This window comes from Coptis chinensis, chromosome 9 (assembly GCF_015680905.1).
Source record: "Coptis chinensis isolate HL-2020 chromosome 9, ASM1568090v1, whole genome shotgun sequence".
NCBI lineage: Eukaryota > Viridiplantae > Streptophyta > Magnoliopsida > Ranunculales > Ranunculaceae > Coptis > Coptis chinensis.
In genome coordinates this window covers 60,610,752-60,629,785 of record NC_141464.1, presented here as the reverse complement: position 1 = coordinate 60,629,785, position 19,034 = coordinate 60,610,752, and the positions used below count along the sequence as shown (strand labels likewise).

The 19,034-nt window shown below is 41.3% G+C and overlaps 1 pseudogene; it reads left to right on the top strand.

Annotated features, from left to right (window-relative positions):
* Window positions 1-6,137: 6,137 nt before the first annotated feature.
* Window positions 6,138-8,321, top strand: LOC147477105 (subtilisin-like protease SBT3 pseudogene; annotated as a pseudogene).
* Window positions 8,322-19,034: the final 10,713 nt, after the last annotated feature.

Sequence of the window (19,034 nt, the reverse complement as noted above, 5' to 3'; positions counted from 1 at the left end):
AAAACAAAATCACTAAACATTAAACTCTTTACCCTTTCTTGAGTAATTCCTCGACTTGCACTTTCATTTAGATCCAATAGCTTAGGTGCCAACACGTAAAGCCGACTTTGAAACGGGTGCAGTCCACGGTAACAAGTCTATCTGAAACTCCACCTCCCTCTTGGGTGGCAACCACGGAATCTCTGAAAAACATCCTCGAAGTCTCTCACTACTTCCACATCCGATATCCCTCGTGGGTATCTCTATAAAACGAGGAAGCTAGACATCAGCGAGTCCTCCTTACTAACACGGGTGTGAATCAACCTCGGCATGCCGGTGTATTCACTATAACCTCCTCCACCGCGCACAATCCAAGGTAACATGATAGCGTGTCAACGGTCCATACCAAGTATGAAATGGAAACCCACCAAACCCAAACACGATCAAGTCTACCATAAAGATACGGTCTAAGAAACACAACTTAAAACCTTTGCACTTTCGTCATATAAGGTAGCGAGAACCTCCTAACGGTGTCTCAACACACAAGGGCTTAGGTAAAAGGGTAGTTTTAAAACTTCCTTTCTCAACTTATCTTGACGAGATATAAATGAATGTGAAGCACCGAATCAAACAAAACTCTGAATGTAAACCGAGATGAACTAAAGGTACCTTGACATTCCGGTGTCCGGCATAGCTGCATAGGCTCTAGACAGTGGTAGTCTTTGGTGCTCTGATTCTGCTGATTACCCCGCTTGGTAGGGCAATAACGAGATAAATGCCCCACTGCTTACACTCGACCAAGCCCTTTCAGCGGGGAACTATGGCTCTAGAGTGGGTCTTTGAGTGCGGGGTAAAAAGTAAAGGCTGGCGGTCGATCACGGAAGAAGGGGAGCTCGACCACGAAAAGCTGGGGACCCCGCCCTGCGCAGCGATTCCCCGAGGTCTAAAGCCTCGGTCGCCCGGTGGCCTATAACCACCCTGGCTGCTGATGAAATCCTCCACGGGTCGGAATACACCCTGGCGATGAAATCCTCCACGAAACCCACGGGATGGTGGTCTCGAAGCGGAACCTGCGAGGGTACATCATAAGGCCTAAACCGATTCGGTTGCCTGCTCTCAAAAGGCCTAGGACCAACAACCGGTATCTCGCCAAACTTCCTCTTCCCCTCGACTCTCTTGGGTTGCATTCGCTCCTCATATCTCAAGGCCAAGTCCAACACCACGATCAAAAGTGTCCCCATCAAAAGGAATCAACTTCTTGGGACAAGTGACTCTCTAACCAGCGTATGAACTTTTGGTTTTCTTCTTGTCGATTATCCACAAGATAGAGAGCAAACCTCGATAACTCATTAAACTTGGTCACATACCCGATCCACGGACTTCCGTCTTGAGTCGACTCGAGCTGTTGAGCCAATTTGCTCTTTTCTTGCCTCGGGGAATGAACTTACTCTCAAATCTAACCTTGAAGTCTTCCCGAGTCAAAGTTCTAGTGTCGGACTAGGGGTGAGCTTCGCCACCAAAACCTAGCGGCGTCATCAAGTTGGTGGCTGCCTTGACTCCGCCGAACCTCGAAGTCGCGATACGCTCAAAGACATTTTCCTGACTTTGAATCAAGACTCATTTGCAATCGCATTCCCAACACCGATAAATCGCTGCCCACCAAGAGTACCAAACTCCTTATTAGCGGCTTAGCAAAAGGATCTCCCGAAGGCGGATGGTTATTCGCATAGCTGCAACAAGTGATTCAAACTGTACTCGACATCATCTTTGGAGTGTTCGCTGCGAGTCGATTGGTATTACCATGTCGTGTCTCAACCATGATCTACAGTTCAAACAAAACTCCCATTAATATTCACATATATCCAAAACTCTCAACACTATAACCCACATTCCACATCCGAGGATCACTTAGACTTTCAACACTAAAGCTAACCTAAGCTCGATACCAAAATGTCGCGGCCGAATTTCTAAACAATAACAAAGTGAATATTTGAAATATAATTATCTCAAACATCACTAGGTTCACTTGTTTAAAACCCGGACTATGACCGGAGAATACTACACATACAAACCCTAATATCCATGTCGTAAAAGAAACAACTTAAATAACAATAATCCCAACAATTATCCATGATCTCTTTATTAAGATAACATCCTTCCAAATAAAACATCAAAACAAACTCTCCAAATAAAATTCATCACTACCATGTCCTTATGCCATGAAAAAAAAGTAAACTACGTTATTACATTCTTCCAACCAAGAAAATCAAACCTAAAAGAAAACTAACGGACCGCTCGGTACGAATCCCAATCACTGCGGCTAGCGGTTCCTTTGCCTTCCACCTATGTTCCCCAAGAACACACCCACGTTGCAAAAAACAAAGCAAACATGGGTTGACAAATTGAATTTTTGGTATGAGTAGACTAAACACATATAAACATTTCAAATTCTTACTTATCCCACTAACACTTTAAATCTATCATAACCTAACCATTCTCGGCTTGGAAGGCGGTGGTTAGTCATCTCAAAGCGGCATAGTTTCTTCCCAAGCAAAACTTCCATATTATTAACCTCCATTTTATTAACTCATTCTAATAACTCCTTTTAATATCTAAATAATTGAATTACACTTACCGATGTGTCACATTTGTATAAAAGGGTAAGACCCGGCGTCCTGCACAAAATATTATTAAGTCCTACCCTCCGCAAAAGAAAGTTAGAACTTGTATATATAATAGATGTAGATATTCTATATGTATTCAAAGGTAAACCAAGCACGCTCGTATAAACAAATCCATTTCTCTTATCAATTAATCAATTACTTTATCTTATACACCCACCCTTTAGTACCTACTCCCACGATTTGCACTCCACACATTTGCCAAATCACACATTCTGTGTGCCTCTCTCCCCGAATACCACAATATCATAGCCATCTACGGGCTTTCATACACATATTTCATAGCCTCTTTGGGCACAAAACTTCGGTCATTCATGGCACATTCAATGAATACCTTAGGTCATTCCGCCACATTCAAGGAATACCTATCATATCACTAACGGGCCATTCATGGCACATTCAATGAATGCCTGGGTCATTCTGCCACATTCAAGAAATACCCAATCCTACATTCCGTACATTTCAAGGAATACAACTAACCCCATGGTGAAATACCTTAGTTCCTCTTTAGAGGCGGTCAACTACAATTTGGTCATTCATGGCACATTCAATGAATACCGGGTCATTCATGGCACATTCAATGAATACCCTTATATAACACTAACGGGCCATTTATGGCACATTCAATAAATGCCCACCTACATATGACTTCATCGGTCATAAACTCGGTCTAAAACTTGAAGTGGAGAGTTCAAAAAGGGTGCGGTAAGTTTTGTTTTACACATTATTGTATTTTATTGCATAGATTATTTCGAGAGCGTAGGAATATCTTGATTCAATTAATTTTGGTTTACGCATTATTAATTTCATGAATGTATAAGTGTCATAACGTTTATTGTATCAAAAGACCGAAAAATCACCAAGCGGTAAATACTGCATTACACAAGTATATTTATAAAGGTCCTAGCCTAAATCAAACATGCTAATAGTCCTAGATTTATTCTAATAGACCGAATCATAATTTTAGGAAAAAGTCAAATTTTCGGGTCAACTGGTCAAAGTCAACCCTGGTCAAAGTCAACAGTCAACTCTGGTCAAAATCAACAGTCAACTCTGGTCAACAGTCAATATTGGTCAACCTAGCCTAAAATCCAAAAACCCAAAAGCCCAAAGACAAAAGACAAAAGCCCATAGTCTAAAAATAAAAAAAACAAACAAAAACATATAGCCCACCACGATTTGGCCCAAGCCCAAATCGTGGTCACTGTTCATCTCCTTCTTCATAAACTCTCCATCAGCCCCTCCACCACCGATGTAGCCACCACCGGCCACCCATCAGTAAAACAAACCCAGCGGTTTGGTTCAGGGAGAAAAACCCTAGCTACCCATATCAACAAATCATAGTTCTGTTATACTGAAGAAAACCTCATCCCACGCCATTAACGCACCGGTGACAGCTTCACCATCATTCAAACAACAGCCAACCACACCGAAACCACTCGGTTTCTATCTTCAACTAAAACCCCACAAAAACCAAACAACAAAACATTTAAACAACCCATTTCAAATCAGGACGGTTTGGGGGTCTTGGTTGAACACCATTAATGGCGGTTTCAAGGCTTCCCCCTCACCCAATCAACCCAAACACCAATTCAATACCCAACCCTTCACTATCACAACCAAACATCATCAATAACATTCACGGTAACAATTCAACAATACAAATAAAAACCATACAAAAAGACAAGGGAGCGGTTTGAATGCTGGCGATGGCGGCGCCATCGACCCACCGTGTCGGAGACCCTAATAGTTAAAGGCCAAAAAAAGTCGTCCTAATTTCTCTCTGCGGGGTTCAAAATGGTGGCTAACCATTTTAGAGTTGACAAAAAGAAATTTGAGAAAGAACGGCCTTCTTGGTGTGTTTAAATCGAAACCAATAAAAATATAATATAGTATGACTACTTTTGTTTAAAACCGAGCGACCCGACGACTCCCGAAATCGAAACCCGTAGATCTCTTTGTCGCGAAAGCGATAATCTTCCTCGTTCAAAACTCCTGTTTTTCTCTCAGTAAAACTCTCACCTTTTTTTTTTTCTAAAACTCTCGTTTTGTTTTTCTCAAAAACTCTGCGTGAAAACCCTATTTTCTAGTTTTTTTCAAACCTCTCCGAAAAACCCGGGTTTTAAACCTATCTACTTACTTACGGGCTTTTTTTTTCTAACAACTGGATATCCTATTTCTGCATTCTATTTACATTATTATTATTAATATTACTATTAAAATTATTATAGGAAAATGCAAATAAAAAGGCGAGGGGTGTTATAGGCAGTTTCAAAAGGAGAAAGGAAGCAAGACAAAGGGGAAAGATGTGGATCGACTCCTCTTCCACCCAGGCAAGGAAAATTCCAGCAAAGATATAAATGATTACTTTTCTTTGGAAATACATATGGTTTGGACTTTGGAATGAAGGATTTATCACCTTCATGGAATTTATTTTTTGGTTTCAAAGTGGGAACTTAATCCAGTCCGGGTGGTGCTTAACCCCTAGTTTGTAAACTTTTTATTATATATAATATATTCACATTTTGCCTGCAAAAAAAAAAGTGTTTTTGAAGAGACAGGGTGTGATTTTCGACCGCCAGAGCGAGAATTTTTCCATAATTTTTTCTCAAAGTCTAGCCACAGAATTTCTCAACACACAAAATAGTGAATACAATGATTCGTGGTTGCCATTGCAATGCATGTATCATCACAAGTTAATTGCGATTCAATGTGACCTTCTGGAAAATTTTACTGAAGAATGCGTTGGTGTCTGAGAAAATTGTTGCAAGTGCCTAATCTAGGAAAGAACTTGATAAATTTCGTGAGAAGCTGCACCAAATTCCCCAAGCATCATCAAATCTTACACCAATCTTTCATCGAATCGATCACAATATAAAAGACTCTTTAATTAGAAGTTATTTAACTTCTGGTAGGTACATATGTTTGGCCTCGCTCTTATCATATCCTTCACAGCTGTCGGGGGTCTAAGAGACCTCTAAATAGTATATATATAAATAAGATACAACAAACAAGATTGAAACAGAATGAATTAAACAAGGATATCAGTAGTAGGCCATGCACACTAAGTTCTTAATAATAGAGCTTGCTGTTTTTTTAATCCTCTAATAAGTAGTCATTGTAGGCCAATATTGTGTATATGACAACAACAGGAACATCACAAAAAGTTATTTAATTACACATACTTGTCCTTACATTAAACTTCATTATGGAACAAATCACCGGTCTTAACAATTGAAATAGACTTTAACGCTGCAATATTAACTAAGGTTGATCGTCAGAGGTTTTTGTCCTACGTTCTAGTTATGCTACATAAAAAGTTAGCTCTCTCTCAGCTCAAGATCTATCTTTGAACTCATGGCAATGAAGCGGTATTCCCACCTCTACTCAAACAATCTATGCCTACTTCTAATAATAGTGGCAAGCAACACAGCTAAGTCAATCCCAGAAGAGTCCCTGCGGACTTACATCGTCCACATGGACCACTCTTACAAACCAACATCCTTCTCAACACATGAATCATGGCATCAGTCCACCTTGGCATCACTATCATCATCTCATGCTACCTACAAGGAAGACACATTACTCTACTCCTACAACCATGTCATGCATGGCTTCAGTGCACGACTAACACCATCTCAGCTATCCGAGTTGGAGAAACTACCAGCTCATCGCGCCACATACCGTGAGTCATACGGTGAGCTATTCACCACTCACACCCCCAAGTTCCTTGGCTTGAAACATAGTTCTGGGATATGGCCTGCAGCCTCATATGGAAAAGATGTGATTATCGGAATACTTGACTCTGGCATTTGGCCAGAAAGCGAGAGTTTCAATGACAGAGGAATGACAGGAGTCCCAGAGAGATGGAAAGGTATCTGTGAAAATGGAACAGCATTCAGTCCTTCCAATTGCAACTTCAAGCTTATAGGGGCTCGGTCGTTCAGCAAAGGACTCCAAGCTGGGGGTATAAACATATCAAAAGATTTTGACTATGACTCCCCAAGAGGCTTTAACGGACATGGAACGCACACATCCTCGACAGCTGCCGGTAATACAGTACTCAGTGTAGGACATTTCGGATATGCCATGGGAACGTCAAGAGGAGTCGCCCCAGGTGCGCACCTTGCTATGTACAAAGTCCTTTGGCACCAATGGACCTTAAAGAGTGCAGCAACTGATGTGCTAGCTGGAATGGACCAAGCAATTGCAGATGGTGTTGACATCATGTCTTTATCTTTGGGCTTCGATCAGACCCCATATTTTAATGATGTCATTGCCATTGCTTCACTTTCAGCGATTGAGAAAGGTATTGTTGTAGTCTGCGCAGCTGGTAATGATGGAAACCACCCCTACTCAACATACAACGGAGCTCCATGGATAATAACAGTTGGGGCGGGCACTGTTGACCGAAGTTTCTTAGCAACATTGACGCTAGCCAACGGTCTTACTCTTGAAGGAATTTCCTACTTCCCTCAGAGTGTTTACGTCACCAACACACCTTTGTACTATGGAAGGAACAACAAAAGCAAAGCAAATTGTGAGAACTCCGCTTTGGATCCAAGTGAAGTCACTGGCAAGGTTGTTTTGTGTGACACCAATGGTAGTGAAGACATTAGGGGGAAATTGTATGAGGTTGAGAGAGCCGGTGCACTAGCTGGTATATATTTAGCTGATAAACCAACTCTAGCCCTGGACCCAAATGAATACTCCAGGCCTGGCCTTGTTTTAGAAATGGGAATTGGTTCTCTAGTAAGAGATTACGTAATGGCTATAAATAGTTCAATGGTGAGGGAATTGAAATTTGTGACAACAAAATTGGGCATTAAACCTGCACCTCAGGTTGCAGATTTTTTTCTTCGAGGGCCAGACCCGATTAGCCCAAGTGTTTTAAAACCAGACATACTAGCTCCAGGACAGGATGTGGCGGCAGCGGTAGTCCCAAATAGGCCAGTTACGGATATTGGCATATATTCTTTGGCGACTGATTATGCAATAAAGTCTGGTACGTCAATGGCGGCACCTCATGTGGCAGGAGTAGCAGCACTTCTGAAGGCCATTTACCAAGATTGGAGTCCAGCAGCAATTCGTTCAGCAATCATGACCACTGCAAATGTCATTGATAACACACACTCAACAATAAGAGATTCGTCAACCGGATTGCTGGCTACACCGCTTGACTTCGGGGCTGGCCACATCAACCCAAATAAAGCTATGAACCCTGGGCTCATCTACGATATGTACTTCCAAGATTACGTTGAGTTCCTATGCAGCCTTGGCTACACAAATCAGCAGATGAGTGCAGTCATCAGAAGAAGCCAATGGAGTTGTCGAGACAACTCACCTGATTTAAACTACCCTTCTTTTGTTGTCGTCGCTTCAAAAGCTACTACTTTTCCAATGGCAAAAAACTTCACCAGGGTTGTGACCAACGTTGGAGATGACAATTCCATCTATCTAGCAGTTTCAGAGGCCCCTAGCGGAATGAGAATCCACGTTGACCCTAATACTCTCATATTCACCAGCAAAGGCCAAAAGCAAGGGTTCGTTGTAAGTGTTGAAATTGACAAAAAAGATGGAAGTTCAACCTATGGCTATCTGAAGTTGGTTGATCAACATAATCATGTTGTATCAAGTCCAGTAGTCTCTATCACCGTCTAAGGCCACTTCCTTTCGAAGACAAACATTGAAGATATAATCTCAGGTCTGCTTCTAAATGCTGGATTTGACAATTCCAATAACAGGGTGAAAGGAGTTTTCACATCTATTTATTCCTAATCAATATTCCAAGAGCCTAGTGTTTCGACCCCCACCTACGTGGCAAACGTCCATTAGTAGGGGTCTATTTTATTCATTTAATCAACAGGGCTAAAGCCCAATTCGCAATATCGTGGATCGATGTGCGGGCCCTATTAACTTTCATGTGTCAAGGTCATTTTGAACCTTAGCCACATGGCTTGCCACTAATATACATTGATTTATGTCGGATTCATTTTTATCAAAAAGATAATTATCGGTTGACGGTTATATTCTATCACAATTACTCAAGCAACAAGATTACTTAAGCTACAAGGACTCTCTACTCTACCTATATAAATACCACATTATTTTTCATAAGGAACTACGTTGAAACTTGATCCCTAGAGAATAGATCTTGGAGTGCGTAGGCGACCATTATTTGGTTCGGTTTCATCTCCCCAACATCAAATTCCTCTGTTTCTTAGTGCGTTAAGTCACCATTGCTCTCTCGTTGTATTGAAAAGGTCTTTGCCAAAACATAATTGGTGGCGCCCGTGGGGATCTAGAATTCATTATCCGCGTGAAACAATCAAGATGGTAAGCACAAGAAAGCGGACTAAATAGTCGACATATTCCTCCCGCTAATAATACTTCGCAACCCTCGAAATTCAAATCGGCCGGTGCAAGAACCGTTGAACAATCGAGTTGATCCTAGTGGTAGGATCAATTCTCAACATCCGATATGTAGCGGTATAAGAAAGAACCGCCTCCGCCACGCGAAAAGCGGTATAACCCCGGCACCAACCCTAACAGTCTTGTAACAAGAAAACCGACAAGTCAGTAATCCTCCATGTGGTCCGCCGTCTGTCCATGTCGATCCTTCGGTTGATATGGATATGGACGTGGACATTACTCTCACACCAACTAACGGAAAATGTGATAGTAACTGCCAATTCACCCCTAATACGGTTGAGCGTGAGTTACGACGAGTCAAAAATTTAAATAGGACCTTGAGAAGGAAGCTGACAAAGAGGCAAAGGCCGGTGGACGATGCTGGAAATTCAACAACATCAAGGCAACCATGAAGGGACGCAGGCCATTCCAGTGTATGAGACCGTCTTGAAGATCCACTTCATCGTCCTCGATCAACAACGTGTTATTTCTCAAACACAATCAACCAGTGCACACTCTAAGAGTAATGACCCTATTACCCGTACTTATGGAGAGAATCGGATTGCCAGGGATAACTAATACCCTAGACATGTCCGATCTCAAATGGAAGATTTACCTCTGAGAAGCAATTTCAAGAAAGACCGCCATCCGAGATATGTCCGACATGAGTGGGAAGGCGGGCATCCCATAAAGAGCAACAAAACATGGAGAAGTGGCATAATTATACCGACCACTCGGCGAGGGTGACTACAGGCCTAGACATTCGGGTTCTGGGGATAGACAAAGACAATCACCCGGTCGGAGTCGATCGTGCGTCGCCAAAGATCTCTAACTCCAATAAGAGATAATGGAAGGTATCCTTCTCCACATGGGCACGACCGGGGGCATCCAGTTGTTCGAGCCAATACTTTAACTCTAACAGAACAACAATTGAAAGAGTTGATTGCAAAAGAACTTAACGATAGAGAGTCAAGGGGGGTAAGAATGAAAAACTTGACAGTCAATGATGGCATACTTGATAAGTTTTCGCTCGACATTCAAGAAGCTTACCACCATCCCGATTTCAAAGAACCCGATTTTGAACTTTATGATGAGTCGGAAGGAGATCCTGGCTTGCATGTTCTATCGTTCAAAAATAAATTGGTGTTATGGGGTGGAGATGATCCGTTCATATATAAGCTCTTTCCATCAACTCTAAAGAGAGAAGCATTACGCTGGTTTAATGAGTTGCCTTCAAGATCAATTCACCAATTCAATGAACTAGAAAATCGGTTTGTTAATCGTTTCGCCACAATTGCAAGGCGTCAAAGAATGTCGACTCGCCGAACATCAAGCAACAACGTGATGAAAAGTTACGTACTTTTGTTACTAGGTTCCGGAAGGCAGCAGCACCACCGCCGCCGCTACCGCAAACAGCGATACAAATGCCTCCGAAAGAAAGCATGACAGAAGAAAGTATAAGGAAAACCTTAATCCCGTTTGGACCAACGGCGGGGAAGGCCGACCTCGCGATTTGAGGAAAATCGTCATCCTAGGCACGAATGCGACCCATTGCGGGGAAAGAAGGCGTCCGCGGAAGAAAGCATAAGAAAAACCTTAATCCCGTGATGGACCGACTTGGATGCGGGGAAGGCCAACCTTGCAGATTTCGGGGAAAGTCGCCATCCTAGGCAGTCCGGCCTGACCGGACGAGGAAAAAGGCGTCACGGAAGAAAGTATAAGGAAAACCTTCATCCTAGACTGGACCGACCTAACAGGGAAGGCCGACCTCGCAGATTTGAGAAAAACTACCATCACAGACAGGTCCGACCAGGCAGGGATGGAAGGTGTCACAGAAGCAACTAGATGGAAGACCACAATCCTAGACAAATTACCGACCTAGATAGGTTGGTTACACACAAAGAAAAAGACAATCTCCAGTTGGACCCGAAAGTGTGTACCGCCTAAAATCTCTAACTCTTGTAAGAGGTAATGGCAGGTGTCATTTTCCACATAGGCTCGACCGATGCAATGCTGTTTTAAATCTTCTGGGTGAAATGGATTTCACTCTTCAATACAATTTTTTCCGATCTGCTGGAAAAAATAATGGAGGCTTATATCGATGATATAGTCGTTAAATCGAAGGATACGTGTGATCATCTTTCCGATCTCCAACTTGTTTTCGATAGGCTTAACAAATATAACATGAGACTCAATCCCGCCAAATGTTCTTTTGGCCTCTCTTCTGGAAAAAATTTGGGATACCTCATGACTCGTAGAGGTATTGAGGCTAATCCTGATCAGATACGTGCCGTTATTGATATGCCATCACCAAAAAATAAGAAGACTTTAAAGAGGGCAACAATTTGAAATATTGATTGTGATATGGCATTGCAACAACTGAAGAAATACTTGGTCAGTCCTCCTATATTGACAAGTCCTTCAACGGGCCAAACTAGTGGCATATACCTGGCAGCTACAACTCAAGCTGTTAGTGTTGTTCTTTTCATTGATGATGTCGTACTACTGAAAAAGGACATGCTCTGGCTTCTTTGATAGCTGATTTTCCGATTGATGATTCTCCTATTGACGATTTCTTGCGCTAGGAAGAATCTATGGCGAACGATTCGCCGCCACTAACTCGGGGCGACGAAGACCAACATGAAAACGCAATTCCTAATCCCATTGACCTATGGATTGTTTACTCAGATGGCTCCCATAGTAAATCTGGGTCTGGAATTGGATGCGTTTTTGTTAAACCCGGCGGAGAAAAGAATGGGAAATCTGTGCGACTGGGCTTTGGCGCTTCAAATAACGAAGCCGAGTATGAGGCTGCCATTTGTGCCTTGAGAACAGCTTTGACACTGGGGGCGCGAAAGTTCCAGTTATACACGGATTCTCGCCTTATTGCCAATCAGTTTGGTGGGTCTTTTGAAGCAAGAGATGAGCGTATGGCGGCTTATCTTTGTTTTGATACATAGTCTTGCTCGACAATTTGATAGCATCTCTATCACTCAAAGACCCCGAAATGACTTACGTCATGCAGATTCATTGGCTTATCTCTCCGCCGCCGTTAGAAGCGAAGGGTTTGACACATCACTTTTGCAGTCATCTTTTCGTTAGTCTAAGTTTGAACGTTTTAACGCTCGCTTAGTTCATTATTCTCATTACGAAAAAATTTAACGAAGTTACCACATTTAAGTTTGAACGTTTTTACGCTCGCTTAGTTCATTACTATCATTACGAAAAAATTTGACGAGGTTACCACATTTAGCTTTGTCAGTCTAAGTTTGAACGCTTTTTACGCTCGCTTAGTCATTAGTATCGCTACAACAAAATCTGACGAAGTTACTACATTTAGCTTTGTCAGTCTAAGTTTGAACGTTTTTTACGCTCGCTTAGTCATTACTATCGCTACGACAAAATCTGACAAAGTTACTACTTTTAACTTCGCCAGTCTAAGTTTGAACGTTTTTATGCTCGCTTAGTTCGTTACTATTGTTCCGACAAAATCTGCCGAGGTTACCATGTTTAGCTTCGTCAGCCTAAGTATGAACGTTTTTATGCTCGCTTAGCCTAATTTTACAAAGTTCAGTACGCATTGGGGGCATTTTTCTCTACATGGGGGCGTCTCGTTCTATTTCATTCCAACTGCATAAATCTACAACATTGTCAATTTTCCGTAGGTATGTTATCTGATACAACAACAATATTCAATAGCACACATATACTTTATTTTTATTTTTCATCAAAAGAATTTTTCGCTCTATGGTATTACATTCATACATTTACCTAATTAATTGTTTTACGCCAATTGTCTTATGGTAATTAATTTCGATTAAATCTTCGTTTTCTTATTCGAAATCTACATTCGCTTCGCTTAGCGCTTTCGGTTAAATATTTTCCGCCAGCTTCATTATTTTTTCTAAGGCAACGAGACGATTATTCTGAGTGAATCATTCCGACAGCTTTATTGAGCCAATCTTTCCGAGCGAAAATTTTCTCTGACTTCTTTATTTCTTCTACGGTATTGCCGCGCGATCACCCTGAGCAAAACCTTTCTTCAGCTTCTTTATTTTTTCTAAGGCATTGAGATTTTTCCGCTCGAAACTTTTCGTCAATATTTTTTGCTCGTAATTCCACCGTTTCAACCTACGACAAAAATACAAATATTTTCGTCAATCTTTCAGACTTAACCAAAATTTTACAATAATTGATAAAAAAAAAATACTAACATATCTGTTTCCGACACCGCTTTGTCATATTCTCCACACTTTTCTCCGTTTTCTTCGTCTTCTTCGACAGACCAAATTTAAGTTTTATCGAAACTCAATAATTTAAGCTTAATATCCTAGCCGATCCAATTTGAAGCTGCTCGATCCTGAGCTAGATTATGCCATGGCCTCGTGTAATCGCTGTATCTGTCACCTTCTTTCCACCTCACCAAGTCTGCGATCGTCATCGAGTTTTCTTCTCGAGTGTTTTTTCGCCTATTTGATACGGTCGTTTCTAAAAAAAAAAAAAAAATAAAATAAAATAAAAAAAAAATAAAATAAAAAAAAAACGGGGTCAGAAAACACGAAACCGGGGGTTCTTGGGCCATATTAAAGGAGCGCGGTATGGTGCCCCTCCTTTACTAGCAGTGTGCGGTATCATGTTTTATTGAAACAAGTTTTGAATGAGGCGCCATCGTCTGTATCGTCTGTTTCATGTTTCTTCCACATGCAACTTCAGACAAACAAGCCATAGTCTATCTCTAAATGCTTAATGGAAAGAGAGATATATAAAAACGCATGCAAGAGTTATGGAGACTGGTTATATGACCAAAGATGTGGTCAACAGTCATCTACAAAAACAAAAAAAAAAAAAAAAAAAGCTTTATCAAGGGGTTCATGGTCTTCACGACCTGTTGGGGTATGCTCGCTGTCGGTTCCTTTGAGAAACTTGTGTATACATGCCAGGTGTTGTATAGCATCTCTCAAATCTTGCTGTATCAGGCAAGATGCACAAAGATTTTTTGAAGGCGCTAGTAACAGGGTGCGCTTTGTGAATAAGCGTTTTTTTTTTTTTTTGTGATCTTTCCGATCAGTTTTACGGGTGCGATAGAAGATTGGATGTAGAAGATAAGAAGAATGTTTCCCTGAAACCAGAGGACCGTATGTATAGATAAACAACAAAAACTATACGAACCTTTTCTTCAAAACCCGCAACTTTTCTTCATCGAAACTTCTCTTGCCTAAGTCTGTGTAAAGTGTTTTTTTATGGAGTGGGATATGGGTCCCCAGCACTTATATAGGATTACGCGCGGGTTTTCCAGTGCTGGTGGAATTCTTCTCCAACTCCGACTTCATCTCTACTCTCAATTCTTATCTCATCCGAACACTTTGAGTCCAATTACGGTTTAACTTCCTTTTATTATTATTATTACTATACTGCCCCTACATTTAATTTTCAACGGGATAATCCAAATATCGCTATTCCGTTGGCACGCTTCGTCGAATTCAGATTTCGCGTTATCACGTGGAGCGTTGATGCGATTTTAAGCCAATCAATTTCTTTTGCAATTTTATTTATGTGCATTTTTTATTTTTTCTGTACATTTTCGGCCATCTTTTCTTTAACTACGTCATTGCGTCCCGTCTATATTTATTTGACATTATTTCGTTTCCGATAATTCACGAATTTTTTCCGAATGTCCATTTTCCTATCGTTTACGTTCACACGACTATTTGTTATACATTCTGCTTACTCTTTTATTATTTCAAGTTTTCCTTGACTTTTCTTCTCTTCTTTGCTATGTGACCTTTGTTCGCATGACAAAGAGGGGGCGGTGTTTCGACCCCCACCTACGTGGCAAACGTCCATTAGTAGGGGTCTATTTTATTCATTTAATCAACAGGGCTAAAGCCCAATTCGCAATATCATGGATCAATGTACAGGCCCATTAACTCATGTGTCTAAGGCTGAACCTTAGCCACATGGCTTGCCACTAATATACATTGATTTATGTCCAGATTCATTTCTTATCAAAAAGATAATTATCAGTTGACAGTTATATTCTATCACAATTACTCAAGCAACAAGATTACTTAAGCTACAAGGACTCTCTACTCTACCTATATAAATACCACATTATTTTTCATAAGGAACTACGTTGAAACTTGATCCCTAGAGAATAAATCTTGGGTACGTAGGCAGTCATTATTTGGTTCAGTTTCATCTCCCCCAACATCAAATTCCTCTGTTTCTTAGTGCGTTTGTTTCGACCCCCACCTACGTGGCAAACGTCCATTGGTAGGAGTCTCCACTTTATTTGTTTAATCGACAGGGCTAAAGCCCAATTCGCAATATCATGGATCAATGTACAGGCTCATTAACTCATGTGTCTAAGGCTGAACCTTAGCCACATGGCTTGCCACGAATATACGTTGATTTATGTCCAGATTCGTTTCTTATCAAAGAGATAATTATCAGTTGAGATTTATATTCTATCACAATTACTCAAACTACAAGAATACTTGATCTAGAAGGACTCTCTACTCTACCTATATAAATACCAAACTATTTTTCATACAGAACTACGTTCTTGAGACTTGATCCCACTGATAATTTGGGTACGTAGGCAACCGCAAGGTACAGTCTCATCATTCCCCCGATCACCATCATTTTTCTAATTACTTTTCTACGTTCTTCGTCTTTTCATCAACATTTGGTGTTTTGATCATATTTGGTCGAAACATAATTGGCGTCGTCTGCGGTTCTTATACTACACCCTCGATCACGTTCGCGAAAAGTTATGACGATACTTTCGAAGAGCTCAAGGTCCCGATGTGATTATTGGCGATCATCACGAACATGATGGTCAAGGACAACTTGACGCCGACAAAGATAATACCTTCTAATAATCGGTCGTTCCACCAATCGCCAAATTATTCGCGTGAGGTTATTTGCCGACGATTCTCCGAAGATCGATCGCGGATAATGTAAGTCATATGTCTCGAGAAGCACTTCTTCAAAAGTTAAAAGGCTGTCGCAAAGCAGAATAATTACTACAGCGTCATCTTAAGCGACGCTCTCCACTCGTCGTGATGATGTTGTATCTGTCACACCACAATGTCACACACGCCAACGACATAATAGTGTGTGGGATCGTTTAAGTGGTGAGGATGAGATTCGCGATATTCGCAACAGCCATCAACGAGAGTTAAGAGTAATGGGGCGAATTCCCGACCTCCGTAGAAATCTCCACCCACTTGGTCACATTCTCGGTAGGCAAGGTAATCTTGCTAATAATCGTCCGATCGCACCCCACGATCCTACAAATTTTCGGCAAGTCGAGGAATTCAAATGGCTGAAGCGAATAATGATCGCACTCATGATCGTAACCATCGGTATGGTGAAACACTTCAGCAACGCCGGTTCTTATCATTCGAACATTATCGCATGAAAGCCCAACGTACCATCCACAATCATCTCGACACGGAAACGATGAATCTTCATCGTTTTCTTCTCGTCTAATTCACTCCCATAGGCGTCATCGTGACTATGATCGCGATCGAACAGTCTGGATCGATGACTCCTCGGCGTGTCGGAGAAATGATTAAAAAGCTCTTACGGACGGCGATCCTTTTGAATCGACACTAGAAAATCTGGCGGTTGAAGATGGTATTTTGGACAAATTTTTCTCGCCGTCCAAAGGGCTACTCATAACAAAGACTTCAAATAACCGAGTTTGATCAATATGATGATGTCGAGGGTTGCCCTATGCTTCATGTGATTAATTTCACAAACAAAACTGGTTTTATCGGAGGTGATGATGCTTTAAAATGCAAACTTTTCCCTTCTACATTAAAAGGGGAAGCGTTGGTATGGTTTAGCGAATTACCTCCGCTCTATTCGTCGATTCAAGGACTTAACGAAAAGTTTTCAAGGCGTTTTCATCATAATCTCAAACGTCCAAATGGAGTCGAGTTCTTTTCAACATCAAGCAACAAGCGTGAGGAAACTCTCCGTAGTTTTATCGCGACGTTTCCGCCAAAGCCGCAAACTGAGATTTCTGAACAATCCGATCTAATAGTGGTTTACGCTTTTAAAGAAGCTATCTTGTTTGATAAAGATGGGTTATACAACTCTCTTGTTCGGGATATTCCATCTTCCCGGCGTCGCGTTATACCAAAGCGAGTTCAACAATTTATCAATGTTGAAGGCGACGGCTGCTTTCGAACTTTCGTGACAAAGATAATAAAGGAAATGATTTCAATGATCGTGAAATAAACAGAAGAATCCGACTTTTGATCAACAAACAACCCGGTCGAGAAGCCTCAGGTATAAGAAAGAAGACTCCTGGCGCAGGATGGAAAGCCTTTTATCGATTTTGAATTAACTCCGCTTAATACCAAATATCGCGGTAGTTTACGACAAAATCAAGGATAAAGTCTGCTCCTCCGCCATTTCCCTTAGCGGCGACACTAAATCAACTCGCGATAAATCGTTATGGTGCAAATTTCATAATGATTATGGTCATGAGGCGGAGAATTGTCGGTCTTTGCGGGAAGAATTGAAAAGCTTGTGCAGAATGGGAAACTTGATCAATATGTGTAGAAGAAAGTAACAACTCAAGCTTTAACTATCAGCGATCACAATGTCATTAAGGTTGGACATGCCATCATTGAGTCATTTGTCAATACTCGGAAAACTGCTTCGTCGTTCTAAAGTCAAATATCTCGTCTAATTTTATGCGAAGTTAACGAGATCAATTTTGTGGAAGGTTTTTCGCGACGGAGACTATTGAAGATGAACCATTATGTTTCATCGACCAAGATCTAATGGTGCATGTTCCTCATTATGATCTTTGTCGATGATAAGCTAGATATATCGGTATCGTATCGTACAACGCGATATAATGATCGACACTGGTAGTTCAAGCGTCATGTTTTACGGGTGTTATCGCGGTATTCCTTTTATTGATAACTTGGTCACCCTGAAAATCGCCTATCGTTGGTTTTGATGGTACCGCTACTCATTCGTTGGAAAGGTGTCTCTCAGTCACTCTTTTACGCGAAGGAAGTCAATATTGATTTCTTATTGATGGATTGTAAATCCCCTTACAATGTCATCCTTGGTCGAGATTGGATTCATTATATGGAAAGCTGTCTCAACAACATATCATCAAGCTATCAAGTTCCTATTCAATAAAAAGAGTCGTAAAGGTCAAGCGATCAACTGGCATCTCTAATTTGCCACGACAATGTTCTCGATGATTATAAGAAGTCTGAAGTTGTTGGACGAACTATTCTGAGTTCCAACGCCGTCAAATAGCAATTACAGCATCCGGGACCTTCGGGTTTACTCGCCATAGAAATGTTGAAGGACCCCCGACAGTCGATCCACTTTTAGAAGTTCAAATTGGCCAACTCCCTGAAGAGACTACTTTTATTTCAGCCGAACTTCCAGAAGAGGAGAGACAAGAGCTTATTTTGTTATTGCGGAAGAATAATCATGTGTTTGCTTGGCGAATAGAGCAAATGCCTGGTATAGATCCTTCGGTGGCTTGTCATAAACTCGACATTGATCCTAATGCAAAACCAGTTCGACAAAAGCCCCGAAGGATGGCCCCCGATAGAAAGATGAAAGTGAAAGACGAAATCGACCGTCTCTTGTCTGTTAACTTTATAAGGCCTGTGACTTATCCAACATGGATGTCAAATATTGTCGCAGTGCCTAAAAAGAACGACAAATTACGTGTTTGTATCGATTTCACAAATCTCAATAAGGCTTGTCCGGTTCATCCGTATCCATTGCCTCGTATATCTGAAATGGTCGATGCAACATCTGGGTTTCAGCGTTTGTCTTTTTTGGATGCTTATTCTGGTTATCATCGGATACATTTATTCATTGAGGACCAAGAGTTCATTGCATTCATTACAGACCAAGGCATTTACTGTTACCAGGTAATGCCTTTCGGTCTGAAAAACGCTGGAGCCA